This window comes from Symphalangus syndactylus, chromosome 6, assembly GCF_028878055.3.
Source record: "Symphalangus syndactylus isolate Jambi chromosome 6, NHGRI_mSymSyn1-v2.1_pri, whole genome shotgun sequence".
In the NCBI taxonomy this organism is placed as follows: domain Eukaryota; kingdom Metazoa; phylum Chordata; class Mammalia; order Primates; family Hylobatidae; genus Symphalangus; species Symphalangus syndactylus.
The window spans coordinates 25,218,721-25,239,679 of record NC_072428.2 but is presented as its reverse complement, the minus strand read 5'-3'; positions in this window follow the sequence as shown (position 1 = coordinate 25,239,679).

Genomic DNA, 20,959 nt, shown 5'->3' with positions numbered 1-20,959 from the left:
CATGGAGGTTGGTGAAGTATTAGAATGAGATTCAAAATTAGGATTCTTGGCTAACCATCTGAGTGGCCATAGACAAATTATTTAATTTCTTTGGGCCTGCAATTTGAGGAGAGAGGATTGTATCAATGATTCAAAACTTGTTTACGTAATGGAACACACAGAATGTAGTAAAATGTTAACCTATTAATTTGTAATAACCACATATCCGATTTTGTGCTAGATCAGATACCACCTTACCACCTTATACTAAGTTCTAGAATAAACAAACGCCAGCAAGTCCCAAAGTCATTTTTAAAATGTTTTTGTGAAAAAAATAAGGAAGATCTATACAATTCCTTCTGCGAATTGGACCAAGTCTTCCCTGTCTTCATTTTTAGTAGCAGGATACTGAGGTTCCCTAAAGCATAGTTTGAATACCAATCAAATAGCTATCCAAGGTTTTTTGTTTTTTTCCAGCCCACTATGACCACTTCACACTAGTGAGCAAGTGAGTTGAAATATCTGCATTCAACCCATAGATATCAAACATATCTACAAAAATATCTTTTGAACAGGAAAGACACGGTTGTGGACGCTGCTTCTTGTGTGGCTCAGTATCCTTCACCATCCTCTGGCAATCTGACCTTAGTTTCTGTGTGAGAACCAGCAATCGCTTAGTCTCAGTCCATGTGATTCCAGAGAAGCTAGCTCCACCCCTAAGTCTAGTGTTGGTGCATATGTCCTGGATCTAAGGCAATTGGCACATCATAAAGAACCCTTCCCAAAAGGGCTTTGTTTAAACAGTCATACATCATTTAACAAAGAAATAAGTTCAGGGAAATGTTTCTAGGCGACTTTGTAATTGTGAGAACATCATAGAGTGTACTCCACAAACCTGAGATGGTATTGCCTACTATACATCTAGGCTATATGGTATAGCCTATTTCTCCTAGGCTACTAACCTGTATAGCATGTGACTGTACTGAATACTGCAGGAAATTGTGTAGCACAATGGCAAGTATTTGTGTATCTAAACATAGTTAAGGTACAGGAAAATATGGGGCCACTGTTGTCTATGCAGTCTGTCACTGACCAAGATTTCCTTAGCTGTGTAATTCAGAGACTTTTGCTGGTACATACTTGTATGTAATTCAGAGACCAGTAATTCACGAGACTTTTGCTGGTACATACTTCTGGTAGGTTCATATGTATCTGAAATCTGAGAAAGTTTAAGAGACAAAGCTGCTGACATCATGTTCCTTTTTCAAGCCTCCTGAAGGCAGAACTGAGATGGAGAAAAATGGAAAAGTTGGAAAAGTATCAGTTGGAAAATGTTGGAAAAGCCATTTTCCATGTAGGAAAATTTTTTTCCCTAATGGAATTTTTTTTTTTTCATGTTACATGCTTAAATCAGTTTGCACCAGGAATTTTATTACCTGCAACTAAGAGTACAAACCAACATAAACAGGCATTGGTTATGTTGTGTTCTCAAATTCCTGATGGTCAACAAAATGGAAAGACCTATTACGGTTATTGTCATGACACCACATGCAATTTTTACAATTTTTCCTCCCTTCTGTCACCTCTCAAACCCTAAAGTAGGGTATGTGATATTTAATTATTGTGGCTATTAGGCCTAAACTATGAGGCTGCTGAGCCAGTAATTTTGATTTTGTGTGTGTGTGTGTGTGTGTGTGTGTTTGTTTTTGTTTTCATTTTTTTAATACCTTATAAGTGCTATATTTCATGTTTTCCTTTTTTGCACTAGTGTTCACCATGATAGGGATTCTACAGTTAGAAGATAAATCAAGAAATAATCTAAACCAGACCTTTACCAGATTGCAGGAGTGTGGTAGATAGAATTTTACAAATGGCCCTCAAAGATGTCTTTCCCTAATTTCTGGAATCTGTGAATACGAGATATCACTCCCATAATTATATTATGCCATATGGCACAGCTGACCTCAAGACAGGGGGATTACCTGGGTAAGCATAACCTACTTACATGAGTCCGTTTAAACACAGCGAGTTTTCACCAGTTGGCGACAGAAGGAAAAGTCAGAGAGATTTAAAGCACAACGGGGGCCGGGCACGGTGGCTCACGCCTGTAATCCCAGCACTTTGGGAGGCCGAGGCTGGCGGATCACAAGGTCAGGAGATGGAGCCCATCCTGGCTAACATGGTGAAACCCTGTCTCTGGTAAAAATACGAAAAATTAGCCCGGCGTGGTGGCGGGCGCCTGTAGTCCCAGCTGCTCAGGAGGCTGAGGCAGGAGAATGGCGTGAACCCGGGAGGCGGAGCTTGCAGTGAGCCGAGATCGCGCCACTGTACTCCAGACTGGGCGACAGAGCGAGACTCCGTCTCAAAAAAAAAAAAAAAAAAAAAAGCACAGCGGGGATTTGAGACACCACTGCTAGCTCTGAAGATGGAAGGGGCTGTGCGCCAAGGTACATGGGTACCCTCTAGGAACTGAGACTGGCCTTGAGTAACAGCCAGCCAAAAAAAAGGAGACCTCTGTCTTATAAGTATGAAGAACTGAATTTGACCAACACTCTGGAATGATTTGGAAGCTGAGTCTTCCCCAGAGCCTCCAGATAACAGTCCAGCCTAGCTAACACTTTAATTTCAGCCTTAAGAAGCCCTAAGTAGAGAATCCAGACAAGTTCATTTGGACTTGGTGAAAACTCACTGTGTTTAAATGGACTGCGAGATAATAAATGGCCATTGTTTTAAACTGCTATATTTGTGGTACCTTGTTACACAGCAATGATAACTAATACAGTCAGTTATTGCTACAATACCATGTGGTGCTGATGATTCAGGACAAATAATAAACTAATTATTTGGGCTTTCATGACATAGTGAGAGAGATGTTATTATACTTTTTGTTCAACCTTGGAATAATGAAATCTATGGTATACCAGTAAACCACAATGAGTATTTTACAAGACGTGTAGGCATAATCATATAAAATCTTATGTCTTATATATACTTTATATATCTATTTGTAGTCTCATAAATATACTCATATGTATATGTGTGTAGACTAAAAAGGAGCATTCCAATCTCACCAGCACACACACATGCACACACCTTTTCCTACGTGTACTTCTTACAAATAAAACAGGAAAAAGACTCTTAAATTTAGGAATTTAATTTTTACTCTTCCTACTCAGAGAGATTTCTGCTTGTGTGACCCACTTCTTACACATGATGGAGGGCAAAGTCCTCCCCTCTCCCTCAAGTTTACTGAATTTGACCCTATTTTTTCTTTTTCCCTTTTTTTTGTTTTTTTAACTCACCTTAGACTTACTTATTTTATTACTCTTACAGAGAAACAGACTTCCAATGTAGGCTTCTAAATAGCTTAGGAGAAAATTCCCTATTAGAAGTATGCTAAATACCTCCATCTGCTGTTAGAACCAGGAATTCGTTTTGTAGCTACGTTGTAACTTACTTTTTAAAAAACATTAACAGAATTGCTGTAAGTTTAGAGAAACCCTTGCCCTCTAGTTCTAATGGTACCATTCTGTCAGAGGTTCAAGGTAACTGTTCTTAGTTTTTTTAACAAACTTCATATTGAACCCACCTAGATAAGCTCATAAGTGCAGTCAAGTAATTTCCTTTCCACAGAGCTCTCCAACTGCATGGAGCGTCTGTTCTCAGTGGTGGATATGTCCAATTGGGAAATGCTTTTCTTTTTTTAAACTTTTTATTCTGAAGTAATTATAGATTCATAGGCAGTTACACAGAGCAGTCCCAAACCCCTTTTCCAAGCTTCTTCAGTGGTAATTTCTTACACAAATAAGGTACAATATTAAGAAATTGACACTGGTACAATCCATAGCGCTTATTTAGATGTCACTAGTTATGCATGCACTCATATGTGTGTGTGTTTGCATGTGTGTGTAGCTCTATGCAATTCCATCACGTATGTAACACATCACAATCAAGACACTCAACTGTTCAATCACAAGACTCCCTTTATTTATATCCACGTCGCTTGCCCCTGGAAACCACTAACCTGTTCTCCATCTCTATAATTATGTTATTTCATGAATGTTACATAAATGGAATCATGAAGTGTGTTTGCTTTTGAAATTGGCTTTTTCCATTCAATATAATTTCATTGTGGTTCATACAAATTGTTGTGTGTCTCAAGAATTTATTCCTTCTTAATGTTGAAGAGTATTCATGTTTAACCATTCATAGAAAAAGGCTTTCTGCTTGTTAATATGGAGTGCTACCCAATGTCCTCAGTCATATTCAGAGAATACCTGCATCTTAGTAGCCATATATGATGTGTACCAAATAAACACTGAGGTGTCTTTCTCTCAACTTATTTTGAAACACTGAAAATTTTTTATACTGTCAAATTTCCAGTGGCAGACATGGGTTCAATTATGCCAAAGTTAAATTCATTGAAAAAGAAAATTAAAAACTTTCAAAATTAAGAGTCCTGTTAATCTCAAAGAGTTCACTGTCCTCATTAAGAAAAAAAATGCCATATGTGAAATAAAGCGTAGAAAAGGAGAAAAAATATTCTGGTTGCTTCCAGGGAACTTATACCAGTTAGAAAATTATGACCTACCTTGTGATGAGAGCTTTCTGCTTGATATATGAGCTCACTTAAATAGAAATTAAAACAAATCCTAGGTTTCTGGTAAGATATGACACATATACAAAGATCCACTCTAAACTGGCAGAACTGGATGGCAATTTTCACAATAAAAAGCTTTACGCGTTTATGCATTATTGTTAGGGGAGCCATCATTTTATAAATAAGAAATCAGACTCTTTCACCTTCATGAAATGTCCTTCTCTTTCCTTTCAAACAAAACAAATCCCAACTATCCTCCTTTTGGTTCCAGACCCTTCTCTTCCACAATGTCTTCCAAACACACAGCCATCCATTCTTTCTCACACTCATGGCATTTGTGAGGTGGCGTATCCTCATGTACTGCTGTGTGGAAATTCCATTTGAGTCTTATTATTTAACTTCTACCCTGTGCTCCAAGTTTCTATCTGTTGTTCATGGTCATCTTTTTATAAAAGCAAAAAAAAAACATTGGAAACCTCTTAAAGTCCTATAACATTACATGAATTATATAAATTAAGGTTCACACTGAAGGATGATAATGTAGTCATATATTTAATGTAAGGAAAATATGCTCACAGAAAATCTTAATGTCTGTTATTGTGTTGTCATTGTTGAACACACAAAAAAATCAGCATGTCCCCAGTTTTGTAAATGTAACTACAACAGCCAGATATTTATAAAAAGGGAGAGAGAAAAAATAATAATCAAGATTGTATATATTTTTTTCTGTTCATTAGTTTTTTAAGGGTTAGTGATAAACATGCATAAAGAGAAACAATAAAAGTCATTAAAGTTTTTAACCCTGTCTCTTCAACTACATTTCAACTTTCTCAAGAGTAGACTATCACTTTTATTTATATCCTCCAACTTGGCAATAGAGGTGATTTAATATACTCAATTTCTTTTGTTCACAGAGGCTAAAAACACATTTTTATAACGTGACTATAGTTTGTCACTACTAAGTTATTTCATTGTGCATATTCATGTTTAGGTTGCAAAATTCCTTGAGGATGGAGGGATTTTTTTAACTTAAAGACCACTCTAATACTATATAGTACAATTCTCTACATCCTATGATAACTCAAAAATTACTTTTTGAATAACATTTAAAATTTAGCAGTGCACAACTTATTTAAAGGCAGGAATTCAGATTCTTTAAAGGGATTTCAGATTCTTTAAAGACAGGAATTTGTTGCATTTTATAACATTTTGCACTTTATACTAACAATAGCACATTATTATTGTCATACAAGCTGCCATTTACTGAACATTTACTATACCAAGAACTGGGCTCAACTTTAATATTCATAATCTCATTTAAATGTCACAATAATCACTATCCCTCTGTTGTATTTGAGGAAATCAAGTAATATTAACTATCTTACCCCAAATCATACAGTGAGTACTTAGGAGAGCTAGGACTGGAAGCCACACTAATCTGACTGTAGTTCAGAGATGCCAGTTAGGAAGTTATGCCATCTCTCTTTATAAGCGCTCAATGAGCATTTATCAAATGAATGGATGAATACAAAAATGAGAAATTGATGCATATTAGCTATTACTATGAATTGACTTTCAAGTATTAGTAAATCATAGAATAAGAGAGAACACAATGAAAAAAGTTTAGCAATGGGAGTTAAAGATTTAAATCCTGATAGGAAATTCACCAAATTAAAATCTAGAAAATGCATCCTGCATTGTTTCTGGGCATCTGAATATTGGCACATTGTTCTGTCTGCTCAGTCGATCCCCTTGCCTCTAATTCACAGAAAGGCCCAATTAGAGACTTCTGGTCAAAAAAGAATGGACTCATGACAAACATAAGATAACAAGTCAGTTAAAAGGACTGTCGGCCGGGCGCAGTGGCTCATGCCTGTAATCCCAGCACTTTGGGAGGCCAAGGTGGGTAGATCACGAGGTCAGGAGATTGAGACCATCCTGGCTAACATGGTGAAACCCTGTCTCTACTAAAAATATTTTTAAAAAATTAGCCAGACGTGGTGGCAGGCACCTGTAGTCCCAGGTACTCGGGAGGCTGAGGCAGGAGAATGGCATGAACCCGGGAGGTGGTGCTGTCAATTACTTGTATTAAAATAGATACACTGATGGGCAATTAAAATGGCTATATATACTATAACAATTAGTCTTAACTTATTTGAAATCACACTTCTTTATTGTTTAGAAATATTTAAAGAGGTCATTCATTATAAGAGACTGATATTTGGTATTTCTGTTTTAAAAATGTAAAAGTAATTCTGAGACATGGCCTATGTCATAGTTTGGTTAATTCTGTATTCCAGTTTTAAAACAATAAAAAAGAAAATAAAATGCTGTGAGAAAGTACAAATTCAGGTCTCTTATTTGATCAGGTTAGTTATATAAGCTTTTTTAAATAGAAAGGAATAAAGACGGTAACTTAACAGGCCATGAAGTCAAACAAACCTCATGATCAATAAATTTGCCCAACCCAAGTCAGATTTTCACTAGTGATGGCACGGAAAGATTTTGTAACACTATGAACTCATAAAAATCATGAGCTTTTTGTATACATTTTTATTTTCAAGTGTCTAACAAAGTTTCTGGCAGAAAGAAGGTGCTTAATGAATATTCAGAGACTGAACAAATGCATTCTAGACAAGAATTAAAGATGTTTGGGGGATTCAGGGGATCATGGTGGATGGGAGGCAAGACTAGATTGCAGCTCTGGACAGAGCAGCATGAGGAGGTTAGCATTGTGAATTTTAGCTCTAGATCGACTGCATGAATAAACCAGCAATCCCAAGAGGACCCACAGACCCTCTGAAGGAAGTGGACTGCTCCTGCAGGGTCGAAGAGACACCCCAAATACTGTGAGTGCCTCAACTGCAGAAGTGGGAAAGGGAGACCCTCCTCTCCCAAACACACACCTTCAGTGGAGAAGCTGAAGGTCTGTTTGCGGGAGAAGTTTCCAACTTTACTTGGAGCTGAGTCAAGTTAGAGAGCCGAGTGAAATACAGGAGTACAGGAAGCAGCAGAAAGGCCCTGGGAGCTTGCTGGCTCCCCAAGCAGCCATTCCTGCCTGGCACCACAGGGAACCATTGGGAGCGTGGCCAGAGGAGCAAGGGGTAAAACTCTACAGGGAGAAGGAAATCTCTAGCTGAACTTTGTAAAAATTTGAACAGGGCAAGAAGCCTCCTGGCCAGAACTCCAGGGAGGGCGAGAATCTGGCTTGCAGACTTCACAGGTAGGGGAAGAACTAAGGCCCGTTTCTCTCACAGCTGGGAGGCGGATAGCCTCAGGCAAATTTTCAAGTCCATCTCGCCCTCACCTGCAAAGGGACTCAGGGCTGTTGGGGGTGGGCACAGTGGGGGTGGGATGGGCCCTTCAGTTTGCATGGGAGCTGGGTGAGGCCTATGACTGCCCACTTTCCTCCACCTCCCTGACAACCTGCATGACTAAGCAGAGTCAGCCATAATCCTCCTAGGCACACAACTCCAGTTACCTGGGAATCTCACCTTCATCCCCTACAGCAGCTGCAGCAAGACCTGCCCAAGGACAGTCTGAGCTCAGACATGCCTACCCCTGCCCCCACCTGATGGTCCTTCCCTATCTACCCTGATAGTGGAAGACAAAGGGCATTTAATCTTGGAAGTTCTAGGGTCCCACCCATCGCCAGTCAGCTGATGCTTCCTGGAAAGCACCATGTCCTGGCAGGAGGCCAACCAGCACAAAAATAGAGCATTAAACCACCAAAGCTAAGAACCCTCACGGAGTCCACTGCACCTGCTGCCACCTCCACCAGAACAGGCGCTGGTATCCTTGGCTGAGAGACCCATAGATGATTCACATCACAGAACTCTGTGCAGACAACCCCTAGTACCAGCCTGGAGCTGGGAAGACTCACTGCTTCACTACACCCAGAAGAGAGACAACAATCACTGCAGTTCAGCTCACAGGAAGCCACTTCTATAGGAAAAGGGGGAGAGTCTACATCAAAGAAGCTGAACAACAGCCTTCAGCCCTAGACCTTCCCTCTGACAGAGCCTACGCAAATGAGAAGGAACCAGAAAACCAACTCTGATAATATGACAAAACAAGGCTCTTCAACACCCCCAAAAAATCACACTGGTTCACCAGCAATGGATCCAAACCAGGAAGTAATCCCTGATTTACCTGAAAAAGAATTCAGAGGCTAGTTGTTAAGCTAATGAGGGAGGGACCAGAGAAAGGCAAAGCCCAATCCAAGGAAATCCAAAAAACGATACACAAAGTGAAGGGAGAAATATTCATGGAAATAGACAGCTTAAAAAAAAAATCAAATGTAGGAAACTTTGGACGCACTTTTAGAAATGTGAAATGCTCTGGAAAGTCTCAGCAATAGAATTGAACAAGTAGAAGAAGGAAATTCAGAGCTCAAAGACAAGGTCTTTGAATTAACAATGCAACGAAGACAAAGAAAAAAGAATAAGAAAATATGAACAAAGCCTCCAAGAAGTCTGGGATTATGTTAAACAACCAAACCTAAGAATAATTGGTGTACCTGAGGAAGAAGAGAATTATAAAAGCCTGGAAAACATATTTGAGGGAATAATCAAGGAATACTGCCCCAGCCTTGTGAGAGACCTAGACCGCTAAATACAAGAAGTACAAAGAACACCTGGGAAATTCAGGGCAAAAAGATCTTCGCTCAGGCACATTGTCATCAGGTTATCCAAAGTTAAGATGAAGGAAAGAATCTTAAGAGCTATGAGGCAGAAGCACCAGGTAACCTATAAAGGAAAACCTATCAAATTAACAGGAGATTTCTCAGCAGAAACCCTACAAGCTAGAAGAGTTTGGGGACCTTTCTTCAGCCTCCTCAAACAAAACAGTTATTAGCCAAGAATTTTGTATCCAGCAAAACTAAGCATCACATATGAAGAAAAGATACAGTCATTTTCAGACAAACAAATGCTGAGAGAATTCGCCATTACCAACCACCACTAAAAGAACTGCTAAAAGGAGCTCTAAATCTTGAAACAAATCCTGGAAACACATCAAAACAGAACATCTTTAAAGCATAAATCACACAGGACCTATGAAACAAAAATACAAGTTAAAAAGCAAAAACAAAAAACAAACAAAAAAACAAATTACACAGGCAACAATGAGCATGACAAAAGCAATGGTACCTCACATTTCAATACTAACATTGAATGTAAATGGCTGAAATGCTCCACTTAAAACATACAGAACCACAAAACGGATAAGAACTCACCACCCTACTATCCGCTGCCTTCAAGAGGCTCACCAACCACATAAGAACTCACATAAACACGAAGTAAAGGGATGGAAAAGGGAATTTCGTGCAAATGAACACCGAAAGTGAGCAGGGGTAGCTATTCTTATATCAGATAAAATAAACTTTAAAGCAACAGCAGTTAAAAGAGACAAAGAGAGACATTATATAATGGTAAAAGGCCTTCTCCAACAGGAAAATATCACAATCCTCAACATATATGCACCTAACACTGGAGCTCCCAAATTTATAAAATAATTAGTAAGAGTCCTAAGAAATGAGATAGACCGCAACACAATAATAGTGGGGGACTTCAGTACTCCACTGACAGCACTAGACAGGTTTTCAAGACAGAAAGTCAACAAAAAAACAATGGATTTAAACTATATCTTGGAACAAATAGACTTAACAGATATATATAGAACATTTCATCCAACAACCATGGAATACACATTCCATTCAACAGTGCATGGAACTTTATCCAAGATAGACCATATGATAGGCCATAAAACGAGCCTCAATAAATTTAAGAAAACTGAAATTACATCAAGCACTCTAGAAGACCACAGTGGAATAAAAATGGAAATCAACTCCATGCAAATATATGGAAATTAAATAACCTGCTCCTGAATGAGCATTGGGTCAAAAATGAAATCAAGATGGAAATTTAAACATTCTTTGAACTGAGTAACAATAGTGACACAACCCATTAAAACCTCTGGGATACAGCAAAGGTAGTGCTAAGAGGAAAGTTCATAGCCCTAAACACTGACATCAAAGAGTCTGAAAGAGCACAAAAAAACAATCTAAGGTCACACCTCAAGGAACTAGAGAAACAAGAACAAACCAAACCCAAACCCAGCAGAAGAAAGGAAATAACCAAGATCAGAGCAGAACTAAATGAAATGGAAACAAAAAAAATTACAAAAGATAAATGAAACAAAAAGATGGTTCTTTCAGAAGATAAATAAAATTGATAGACCATCAGTAAGATTAACAAAGAAAAGAGAGAGAATATCCAAATAACCTCACTAAGAAACAAAACAAGAGACATTACAACTGATACCACTGAAATACAAAAGATTGTCCAAGGCTACTATGAACACCTTTATGCATGTAAACTGGAAAACCTACACAAGATTTATAAATTCGTGGAAAAATACAACCCTCCTAGCTTAAATCAGCAAGAATTAGATACCCTGAACAGACCAATAACAAGCAGTGAGATTGAAATGGTAATTTAAAAATTACCAACAAAAAAAGTCCAGCACCAGACGGATTCACAGCAGAATTCTACCAGACATTCAAAGAAAAAATGGTACCAATCCTTTTGACACTATTCCACAAGATGGAGAGAGAAGGAACTCTCCTTAATTCATTCTATGAAGCCAGCATCACCCTAATACCAAAACCAGGAAAGGACATAACCAAAAAAGAAAACTACAGACCAATATCCTTGATGAACATAGATGCTAAAATCCTTAACAAAATACTACCTAAATGAATCCAACAACATATCAAAAAGATAATCCACTCTGGTCAAGTGGGTTTCATACCAGGGACGATTTAACATACACAAGTCAATAAATGTGATACCACATAAACAGAATTAAAAACAAAAATCCCAAGATCATCTTAATAGATGGAGAAAAAGCATTCAACAAAATCCAGCATCCCTTTATGATTAAAACTCTCAGCAAAATTGGCATATAAGGGACATACCTTAATGTAATAAAAGCCATCTATGACAATCCCACAGCCAACATAATACTGAATGGGGAAAAGTTGAAAACATTCCATCTGAGAACTGGAACAAGACAAGGATGCCCACTCTCACCACTCCTCTTCAACGTAGTACTGGAAGTCCTAGCCAGAGCAATCAGACAAGAGAAATAAATAAAGGACATCCAAATCAGTAAGGAGGAAGTCAAACTGTCACTGTTTGCTTATGATATGATTGTTTTACCTTGAAAACCCTAAGGACTCCTCCAGAAATCTCCTAAGACTAATAAAAGAATTCGGCAAAGTTTCCAGATACAAGATTAATGTACACACATCAGTAGCTCTTCTACACACCAACAGTGACCAAGCAGAGAATCAAATCAAGAATTCAACCCCTTTTACAATAGCTGCAAAAAGGGAAAAAAACAAAACAAACAAAAAACAACTTAAGAATTTACCTAACCAAGGAGGCAAAAGACCTCTACAAGGAAAACAACAAAACACTGCTGAAATAAATCATAGATGACACAAACAAATGGAAACACATCCCATGATCATAGACGGGTAGAATTGATATTGTGAAAATGACCATACTGCCAAAAGCAATCTACAAATTCAATGCAATTCCCATCAAAATACCACCATCATTCTTCACAGAATTAGAAAAGACAATTCTAAAATTCATATGGAAATAAAAAGAGCCCGTATAGCCAAAGCAAGACTAAGCAAAAAGAACAAATCTGGAGGCACCACACTGACTTCAAACTATGCTATAAGGCCATAGGCACCAAAACAGCATGGTACTGGTGTAAAAATAGGCACATAGACCAATGGAACAGAATAGAGAACCCAGAAATAAACCCAAATACTTATAGCCAACTGATCTTAGACAAAGCAAACAAAAACATGAAGTGGCGAAAGGACACCCTTTTCAGCAAATGGTGCTGGGATAAGTGGCTAGCCACATGGAGGAGAATGAAACTGGATCCTTATCTCTTATCTTATACAAAAATCAACTCACAATGGATTAAGGACTTAAATCTCAGATGTGAAACTATAAAAATTCTAGAAGATAACAATAGAAAAAACTCTCTAGACATTGGCTTACGCAAGGATTTCATGACCAAGAACCTAAAAGCAAATGCAATAAAAACAAAGATAAATAGTTGTGACTTAATTAAACTAAACAGCTTTTGCATGGCAAAAGGAACAGTCAGCAGAGTAAACAGATAACCCATAGAGTGGGAGAAAATCTTTACAATCTATACATCTGACAAAAAGATTAATATCCAGAATCTACCACGAACTCAAACACATCAGTAAGAAAAAAACAAACAATCCCACCAAAAAGTGGGCTAAGGACCTAAACAATTCTCAAAAGAAGATATACAAATGGCCAACAAACATATGAAAAAATGTTCCACACCACTAATGATCTTGGTAATGCAAATCAAAACCACAATGCAATACCACCTTACTCCTGCAAGAATGGCCATAATCAAAAAATCAAAAAACAGATGTTTGCATGGATGCAGTGAACAGGGAACACTTCTACACTGCTCGTGGGAATGCAAACTAGTACAATCACTATGTTTCCATAGTGTTTCCACTGTTTTCACAGTGTGGGGATTCCATAAGAACTGAAAGTAGAACTACCATTTGATCCAGCAATCATACTACTGGGTATCTACCCAGAGGAAACGAAGTCATTATACGAAAAAGATTCTTGCACACACGTGTTTATAGCAGCACAATTTGCAATTGCAGAATTGTGGAACCAACCCAAATGCCCATAAATTAACAAATGGATAAAGAAACTTTGGTATATTTATATGATGGAATACTACTCAGTCATAAAAAAGGAATGAATTAACATCATTTGCCATGACCTGGGTGAGATTGGAGACTATTATTCTAAGTGAAGTAACTCAGGAATGGAAAAACCAAACATCATATGTTCTCACTGATATGTGGGAGCTAAGCTATGAGGATGCAAAGGCATAAGAATGATACAATGGACTCTGGGTACTTGTGGGGGGAGGACGGGAGTGGGGTGAGAGACAAAATACTACAAATATGGTGCAGTGTACACTGCTCACGTGATGGGTGCACCAAAATCTCACAAATCACCACTAAAGAACTTATTCAAGTAACCAAATACCACCTGTACCCTAATAAATTATGGAAATATTTTAAAAGAATTTAAAAATACGTATAGAACTAAAACACGCCAGCATTTAGACAGAAAGTACATATATGAAGATTAAGAGTTCCAAGGTTCTTGAATTGTTTGTGAAATGGTAAAAACACTAATTTATATCAGGCTTTAGTTAGACAAGGAAACATGTATAATCTCCACAGCAGTCACTAAAAATAATAATAAAATAAAGTTAACTACCAAGATAATTGGGAGAAAGGAAATTAAATAGCATAAAATAATAAATTTCAGAGGAGACCAAAAAAGAGAGAAAACAGGACACAGAATAAATGGAATATATAGATATCAAATAATAACGTGTTAGATTTAAACTCCAAAATACCAGTAATTACATTATTGGAATAGATGGACTAAACATTTCAATTAAAAGACAGAGATTGTAATACTGCACTAAAAAATACTTTTTCATACAAAACACTCCCTCAGCATTAAAGATAAAGTTTAAAAGTAAAAGGACACCAAAATATATAATGCAAACACTGACCAAAAAGCTGGGACCACTATATTTAATATGAGACAAAGTAAACTTTAAAAAGAGAGAAAGTATATAAGAGTATTTTATAACAACATAAGGTTTAATTGACCAGAAAGATAAAACAATTCCAAAATTGTATGTACCTAATAATCTCAAATTATAGAAAAGAAAAATTCATAAAACTCAAAGGAGAAATAGAAAAATCCACAATTTAGTGGGGAATTTTAACCATACATCTTTCAGTAAATAATGTAACAAGCAGACAAAATATCAGTAAGTATATACAAGATCTGAAAACACATTTTTCAAACTTAATCTAATTGAAATATACAGAACACTGCACCCCCAGCTTCAGAACATGTATTTTCTCAAGTTCACATGTATCATTTATTAAAAATGTGTGTATGGTAGATGGGCCATAAAGAAATCTCAACAAATTTCAGGCTGGGCACATTGGTGCATACCTGTAATTCCAGTACTTTGGGAGGCTGAGGCAGGTGGATCACTTGAGGTCAGAAGTTCGAGACCAGCCTGGCCAACATGGTGAAACCCCGTCTCTACTAAAAATGCAAAAATTAGCCAGGCATGGTGGCGCGTGCCTGTAATCCAGCTATTCATCAGGAGGCTGAGGCACAAGAATCTCCTGAACTCGGGAGGCAGAGGTTGCAGTGAACTAAAATGGCACCACTGTACTCCAGCCGGGGAAATAGAGCAAGATTCTATCTCAAAAAAAAAAAAAAAAAAAAAAAAAAGAAACAGAAAAAGAAATTCCAACAAATATCAGAACTAAAATCATATCAAAAATGTTTTCCAATCACTGTGAAATTAATCCAGAAGTCAATAATACAAAGCTGAAATATTTCATATATTTGGAAATTAAGAAATATCCTAAATAGTCCATGGATCAAACAATATAATACAATGGAAGTGATAATGAAAATCTAAAATAGTAAAATGAGTGCAATGAAGCTAAAGCCATACTTCAAAGTAAATTTGTATCCTTAAACGTATACATCATGGGAAGAAAAGCTGAGAAAAAAAATCAATGAAAATGGGCCATACAGAGAGTAAGGTTTTAGGTAGATAAAAGGAAATAGGAGTGTTTGAGACAAGCAAACTAGCATGGGCCAAGTAAAATTAGCTTGGGTCTATCAAGTACATGGAGATCCTGAGACTTAAGTATAGTGGGTCTGACAGTTAATGCTTAATTTCACTAAGGGAATGAGTAAACTCTGAAGAGTGTGTAATATTCAAAGTAGTACTTCAAAAGCATATCAGCAGGGAGGAGTGCTCAGGACGAACTACCTTCTCCCTACAGTGACACCCATCACGCTCTTTTATCATAATGACTTGTTTAATATCTCTCTTCCCTGTTACATTCTGTGGGGACAGATCTGTGTGGGGACAGCTCTGTGAGGCCAGAAAGTGTACCTGTCTTCCCCATACTGAATCCCCAGTGCCTAGGATACCATAAAATAGTGTTTAGAAGATAGAACATGCTCAATAAATATTTATGCATTTAAAAAGGATAGAATATATAGATGACATTGACTCAGCCAGAAAGCCATTGGAATAGTTGGGCTCAGTTTTGGATTGACACACGAGTAGATCATAGGGCTATAGTTGGCTGGAAGACAGGATGGTCTTGAAATGTACACGTGAATGCTCAGACTATTTGCTCTCTCCATTTTCTTAATTCCATTAATTATACCCCTTCATTCATTTCTTCGTTCATTCATTCAGCGACTTTGTATTGAGTACCAGCCCTGGAGGTACAGATGTAAAGAAAACACTTCCTGCTGAAGTGAAGCTTACATTCTAATTGGGCAATTCAGACAGTAAATATATATGTATATGGCAGGTAGCAATAAGTATCATGAAGAAAAATAAAGCAGGGAAAGAGAATGACAGGGTATGAGCATGTATGCATTGTATCTCAGAAAAGGCCATGAAGCCAGGGTGACTAGAGCAGTGGAAGGGAGGGAAATGATGATCAGCGATATAATGGGACTGGTAAAGTGGGACATATAGCATAGACTTTGTTTTCATCTAGAGAAAATAAGCCATTGAAAGATATGGAACTGAGGATTCCCATGATCTGACTTATGAATATAAAAGGATCATTCTGGCCCTTAACTGGAGAATAAATTGTAGGAGGACAAGGGTTGAAAGAGATAGACAAGGTATGAAGCTAATCTATAGATCATTTTGACAGCTTCCACTCTGGTCTCATCCAAGTCCACCTAAATGTAATTTATTATCTCTACCACCTGTCTCCTCTTTTTCCATCCATATTATCCAATCCAGAAATCATGACCTACTATTTTCACTATTATAATACCAGACACTCTAGTTGGGGGGCTGAAAGTTTGAAGAAGGTAAGAGTAGAGCTTCGCATTCATGCCTTAAATAGTTCTATAGACAAAACTGAATAGAACAGAAAAATAAATAGTACATCGTTAAAATGGAAACTATGTGGCACAGTTGAAGGTTTGGGTACCTCACAGCAGCAAATAAAAACAAAAAATAATCATAAAATGCTTACTTGAAAATATTTGAGAATTTCTGAATTAATGCACATTTATAGACATAAGCCTAATCTTTTAGAATGCTTGATTTTTGACTTTGTTTCAGAGAAACAGATGCAATTACATTATTTGTTTACTTTATTTTAATTCACAGAGAACATACGGGAATTAATTTTTAAAATATACCAAAACCTAAACAGGCAACAGTATCAGTCAATATCAGGATATTTGACTTTTGTAATAAAAAAACAAAATTATATCTTCACAATCTTGAAACATACAATAATTTCATGTTCTTAAATATAAAGCCATACTTCCAAATATAGTATAAAACAGCTAAAGGCAAATGCTTAAAGCTGAGTATCTTCAATAGCTAAGAAAAGTAATGTAATAAAACCTGGGATTTTATTCCTAGAAAGTATAGTTGGATTTAATGACTATCAAAAGCAATTATTATATTAACATTTACCTTTATCGGTAATAGTTCTAGAAATAAGAAATGGAGCTGTAGCAATTTAAACAATTCACTTTTCTTAAAAAGACAGTCTGACTATTGTCAAAACTGACCTGTGAGTTCACTAGCTCTACAAAAATTGTATTAATATTTACTCAACAGAAGGAGGAGAAAGTTCAAAGCAAATAAGACAGTTACAAATTACCACCAACTATACGCAAAGCTACATAAATGATTTGATATAGTACTCTTATGCTACTGTATACTCAAGAAAATCAGAATGTAATTCAATTTTTAATATGTGGGTTTTTACAATTTATAATTATATAGACATGATCATTATTTGTCTGCTTAAAGAGTTTCTCATTGTTATTGATTTGCCTTTCTTTGAAAAGCAGGAGACTATAATAGTTCCTTTAGCTGGTACATCTCAAATCTGTTACTAAGAGAAAAGAACCTTGAATAAAGAAAAAAGCATGTCACTTCTTTCAAGCTTCATTTGTCCTATTTTATCAGAGGAAAAAAGGGCCTTATAAAAATTGACCAATGCAGTAGAGTTTGAATTTATATTCTCCTAAAATGGTAAACATAATAAATTGAGAACCAAACGCTCAATTTTATTTCATGCCAATTGTAGCTAGACATAATTATAGCAGAAGGACTGACTTTACAGCAATTGTAAAAATGTAAATAAGGCTTTAAAACTCACTCAGGAACTATATTTTATAAATGAAGCTTTCATTTTAATGTAAACAATTATCTTAGGGCACGATATGCATTATTCAAAATGTTCTGCCTTTGTTACCATTGAATTGGTAGTTATACTTCAGAAAACCGAGGGACAGAAACACCTGTTTCTTATCAAATCATATCTCCTAGTGATTACAATAATTTTATGTACAAGATAGACTTTAAAATTTAAATACTGCAATATTTTAAAGTTTATATTTTTAGATAAAAGTTTATTTTAAAAGTATCAGTGGAAAATGTGAAACAAAATGTAACATGATAATTATCAATTTTAGTCCAAATATTCTTAATAGCAAAGTATCGTGTCTACCTTTAAAATGCTTTTCATAACTTGTATTGATTTTTGTCCTAATGCAAACATTTAATTATTAAAATTTGGAAAATAACTAAATATTTTTAAATGCGACAAAAACTTTCAATAATTTGTTATATTTTCTTCAAATCACCCACCCATTTGGTTGGTTGTCTATTTAAAATTAGGATAATACTAAATGTATTTTTATAAGTTGCTTTTTTATTAGTTCCAAAGCTCATGAGATATTAAAGCACATTTTAACTGAAAAAAAATCAAATGGCTTTTAAATCTATGTTTTCTTTTAAAAGAATGAAGTCCATGCCAAGTTGAGTCATGAAGAGAAATGTCAGTGCGATCCCTGGCAGCTGCTCGCTTCCCTGGGAAGGAAGGGCTGGTTAGGAGTACAGTAGCTAGCAAACCCCTCAGCACTCCACAAAGTCACTAGTGGGAAAAGAACAAAGGCCTTTCCAATGCAACTAACACAGATGTGCCCAAAGGCAAACTGTCAGAAACAGTTAAGATGACAGCTACTCACAGTTCATTATTTCCTTCTCACAGGTCACTGGGTGACAAGCTGGGTCAGCATGCTTTGTTGGCTGTCCCAGTCCTTCTCCACCCCCTGTTCCATTTAAAAAAGGGTAAAGGACTCCTTTGGATAAACTAATGTAAACAAACACATTCCAGACACTTAATGCCAGAATAGGGCATTTACTTTACTTTGGACCAAACTTAGAATTCAATGTACACACAACTTATTTTATCGAAGCAAGGAGAGAAGCACACTTCTATGCCTACTTTTCAGTGATTATTTTAGACTGCGTGTGTGTGTGTGTGTATGTGTGTGTGTGTTTCAAGAGGTAAAGAAACTGAAATTACATCTACTGTAGTAAATTGTGGAGGCAGAGGGGGAAGAATGTAGATAAATCCCTGCCTTAAGAAAAAAAAAGAAGAAGAAGAAGGCACCTGGAGCCTATCACGTATGCAGCCTATCATATAAACCCTGAGGAATGCTAAGAAAAGGCCTCTGGAAGATTTCTTATGAAATCAAATCCCAAAAAGATTTACTAGTCAATTCCTGTTGACTAAAAAAGCATAAATCTAAGTAAAACCCCTATTAAAAATTCTTTTCTATCTCTACTTGTTTTCAGAACATTTTCACAACTAACACTTGAATGCTTACTACTTTCCTGGAAACTTAAAGACATCTCACTTAATTCTAACAACCTCAGATAGGTCTTCTGGTATGGCAGCTGACATTAACTGCCCCGTCTTTTTGGGCCTCACTTTTTCTAATACTATATTCCTTTCTTCCAAAGTGCAGCCATCAGATTGCATTGCCTCAGGGAAGAAGCAACAACAGAATGCAAAAGCCAAATCCCTAAGCTACCCAGTGCCCTATACCCTTAGAGAAAATATTTTTAAGCATGGGAAGGGTGAAATAGGCAAAGCAGGTGAGTTATCATGAGGGCCAGGTACAGCATGGGGCAAATACACAAACCGCATATATGGTTCAGGAATCTGAGAGCAGAAGTAAACTGTGCCTCTTTCTTGAGTAAAGCCCAGGATAAGGATGAAAACCCAGGATAATAAGGTCCCAAGATAATGACAAGCGCCACCGTTCCAGCAAAAATGGCTGAGTAGAAATGGCTGCCAAGTAAGTCTAGGGAGGCCAGAAACAGCCTCATAGAGCGGTATTACGAGTTCCCAAGTGTCCCAGTGTTTCTTCAGTTCCTATTTTAGATGAAAACATCAGACAAAGACTTTCCCCAAGGGAATTAACATTCTAGTGATGTGAGAACAGTGGAGAGGGGCTTGACTATCTGGCTGCTCAGCCTGTGGTCCTGTTGTAGATGGAGCATCAGGGAGTTGAGAATCTTGTATGTGATTGAAAAATAACTAGCAGGAAAAAGAATACCTGGAACTTAAGTTTCTGTACCGTTCTGACACCCCATATTATGATACAGCAAGGTACTAAATTTGTTACTTTGCGTTCTATCTTCAAAACAAGTACAAAAGACTTGAGGTTTAAATAATAAATTAAATGAATAATAAATTGGAGAGTCACTTTTGCTATCTATCAGAAAAAACGTTCCCCTCCTGTAAAAATTCCAGGTGGAATATGTAATTTAGTAATATAAAATAGCTTTTAATTGAAATAAGTTTTTTGTCTCTTTTCATGCAAGTGACATTTCTATCTACAGTCCATGTATTTAAATTTAGGAAGGCTGGGTGTGGTGGCTCATGCTGATAATCCCATCACTTAGGGAGAGCAAAGTGGGAGGATTGCTTGAGACCAGGAGTTCAAGACCAGCCTGGGCAATATAGCTAGACCCCATTTTTACAATAAATAAATTAATTAAATCAAATATATTTAGGAATTTCCTTAAACTTTAGTGAATATGATAAGAATTATATTGCTCCTTTAAGAGTATTTCAGTCAACAGTAATTTCAAACATTTTTAGATTAAAATTGCAATTATAAAGTCAGTTTATGATTTACAACATCAATCCCAACAAAATAATAATAATAAACTTTAGTTTCCAATTAAATAAAGAGGATCAGAGATATTGTTTCCATTTCTTAACCAAGGATAATTTTTCAATTGGTTAGCAATATCAATGATGTTATTTGTATTCTAGGAAGGGAAATAGGGTTGATTTGTTACCACTGGTTAAGACCA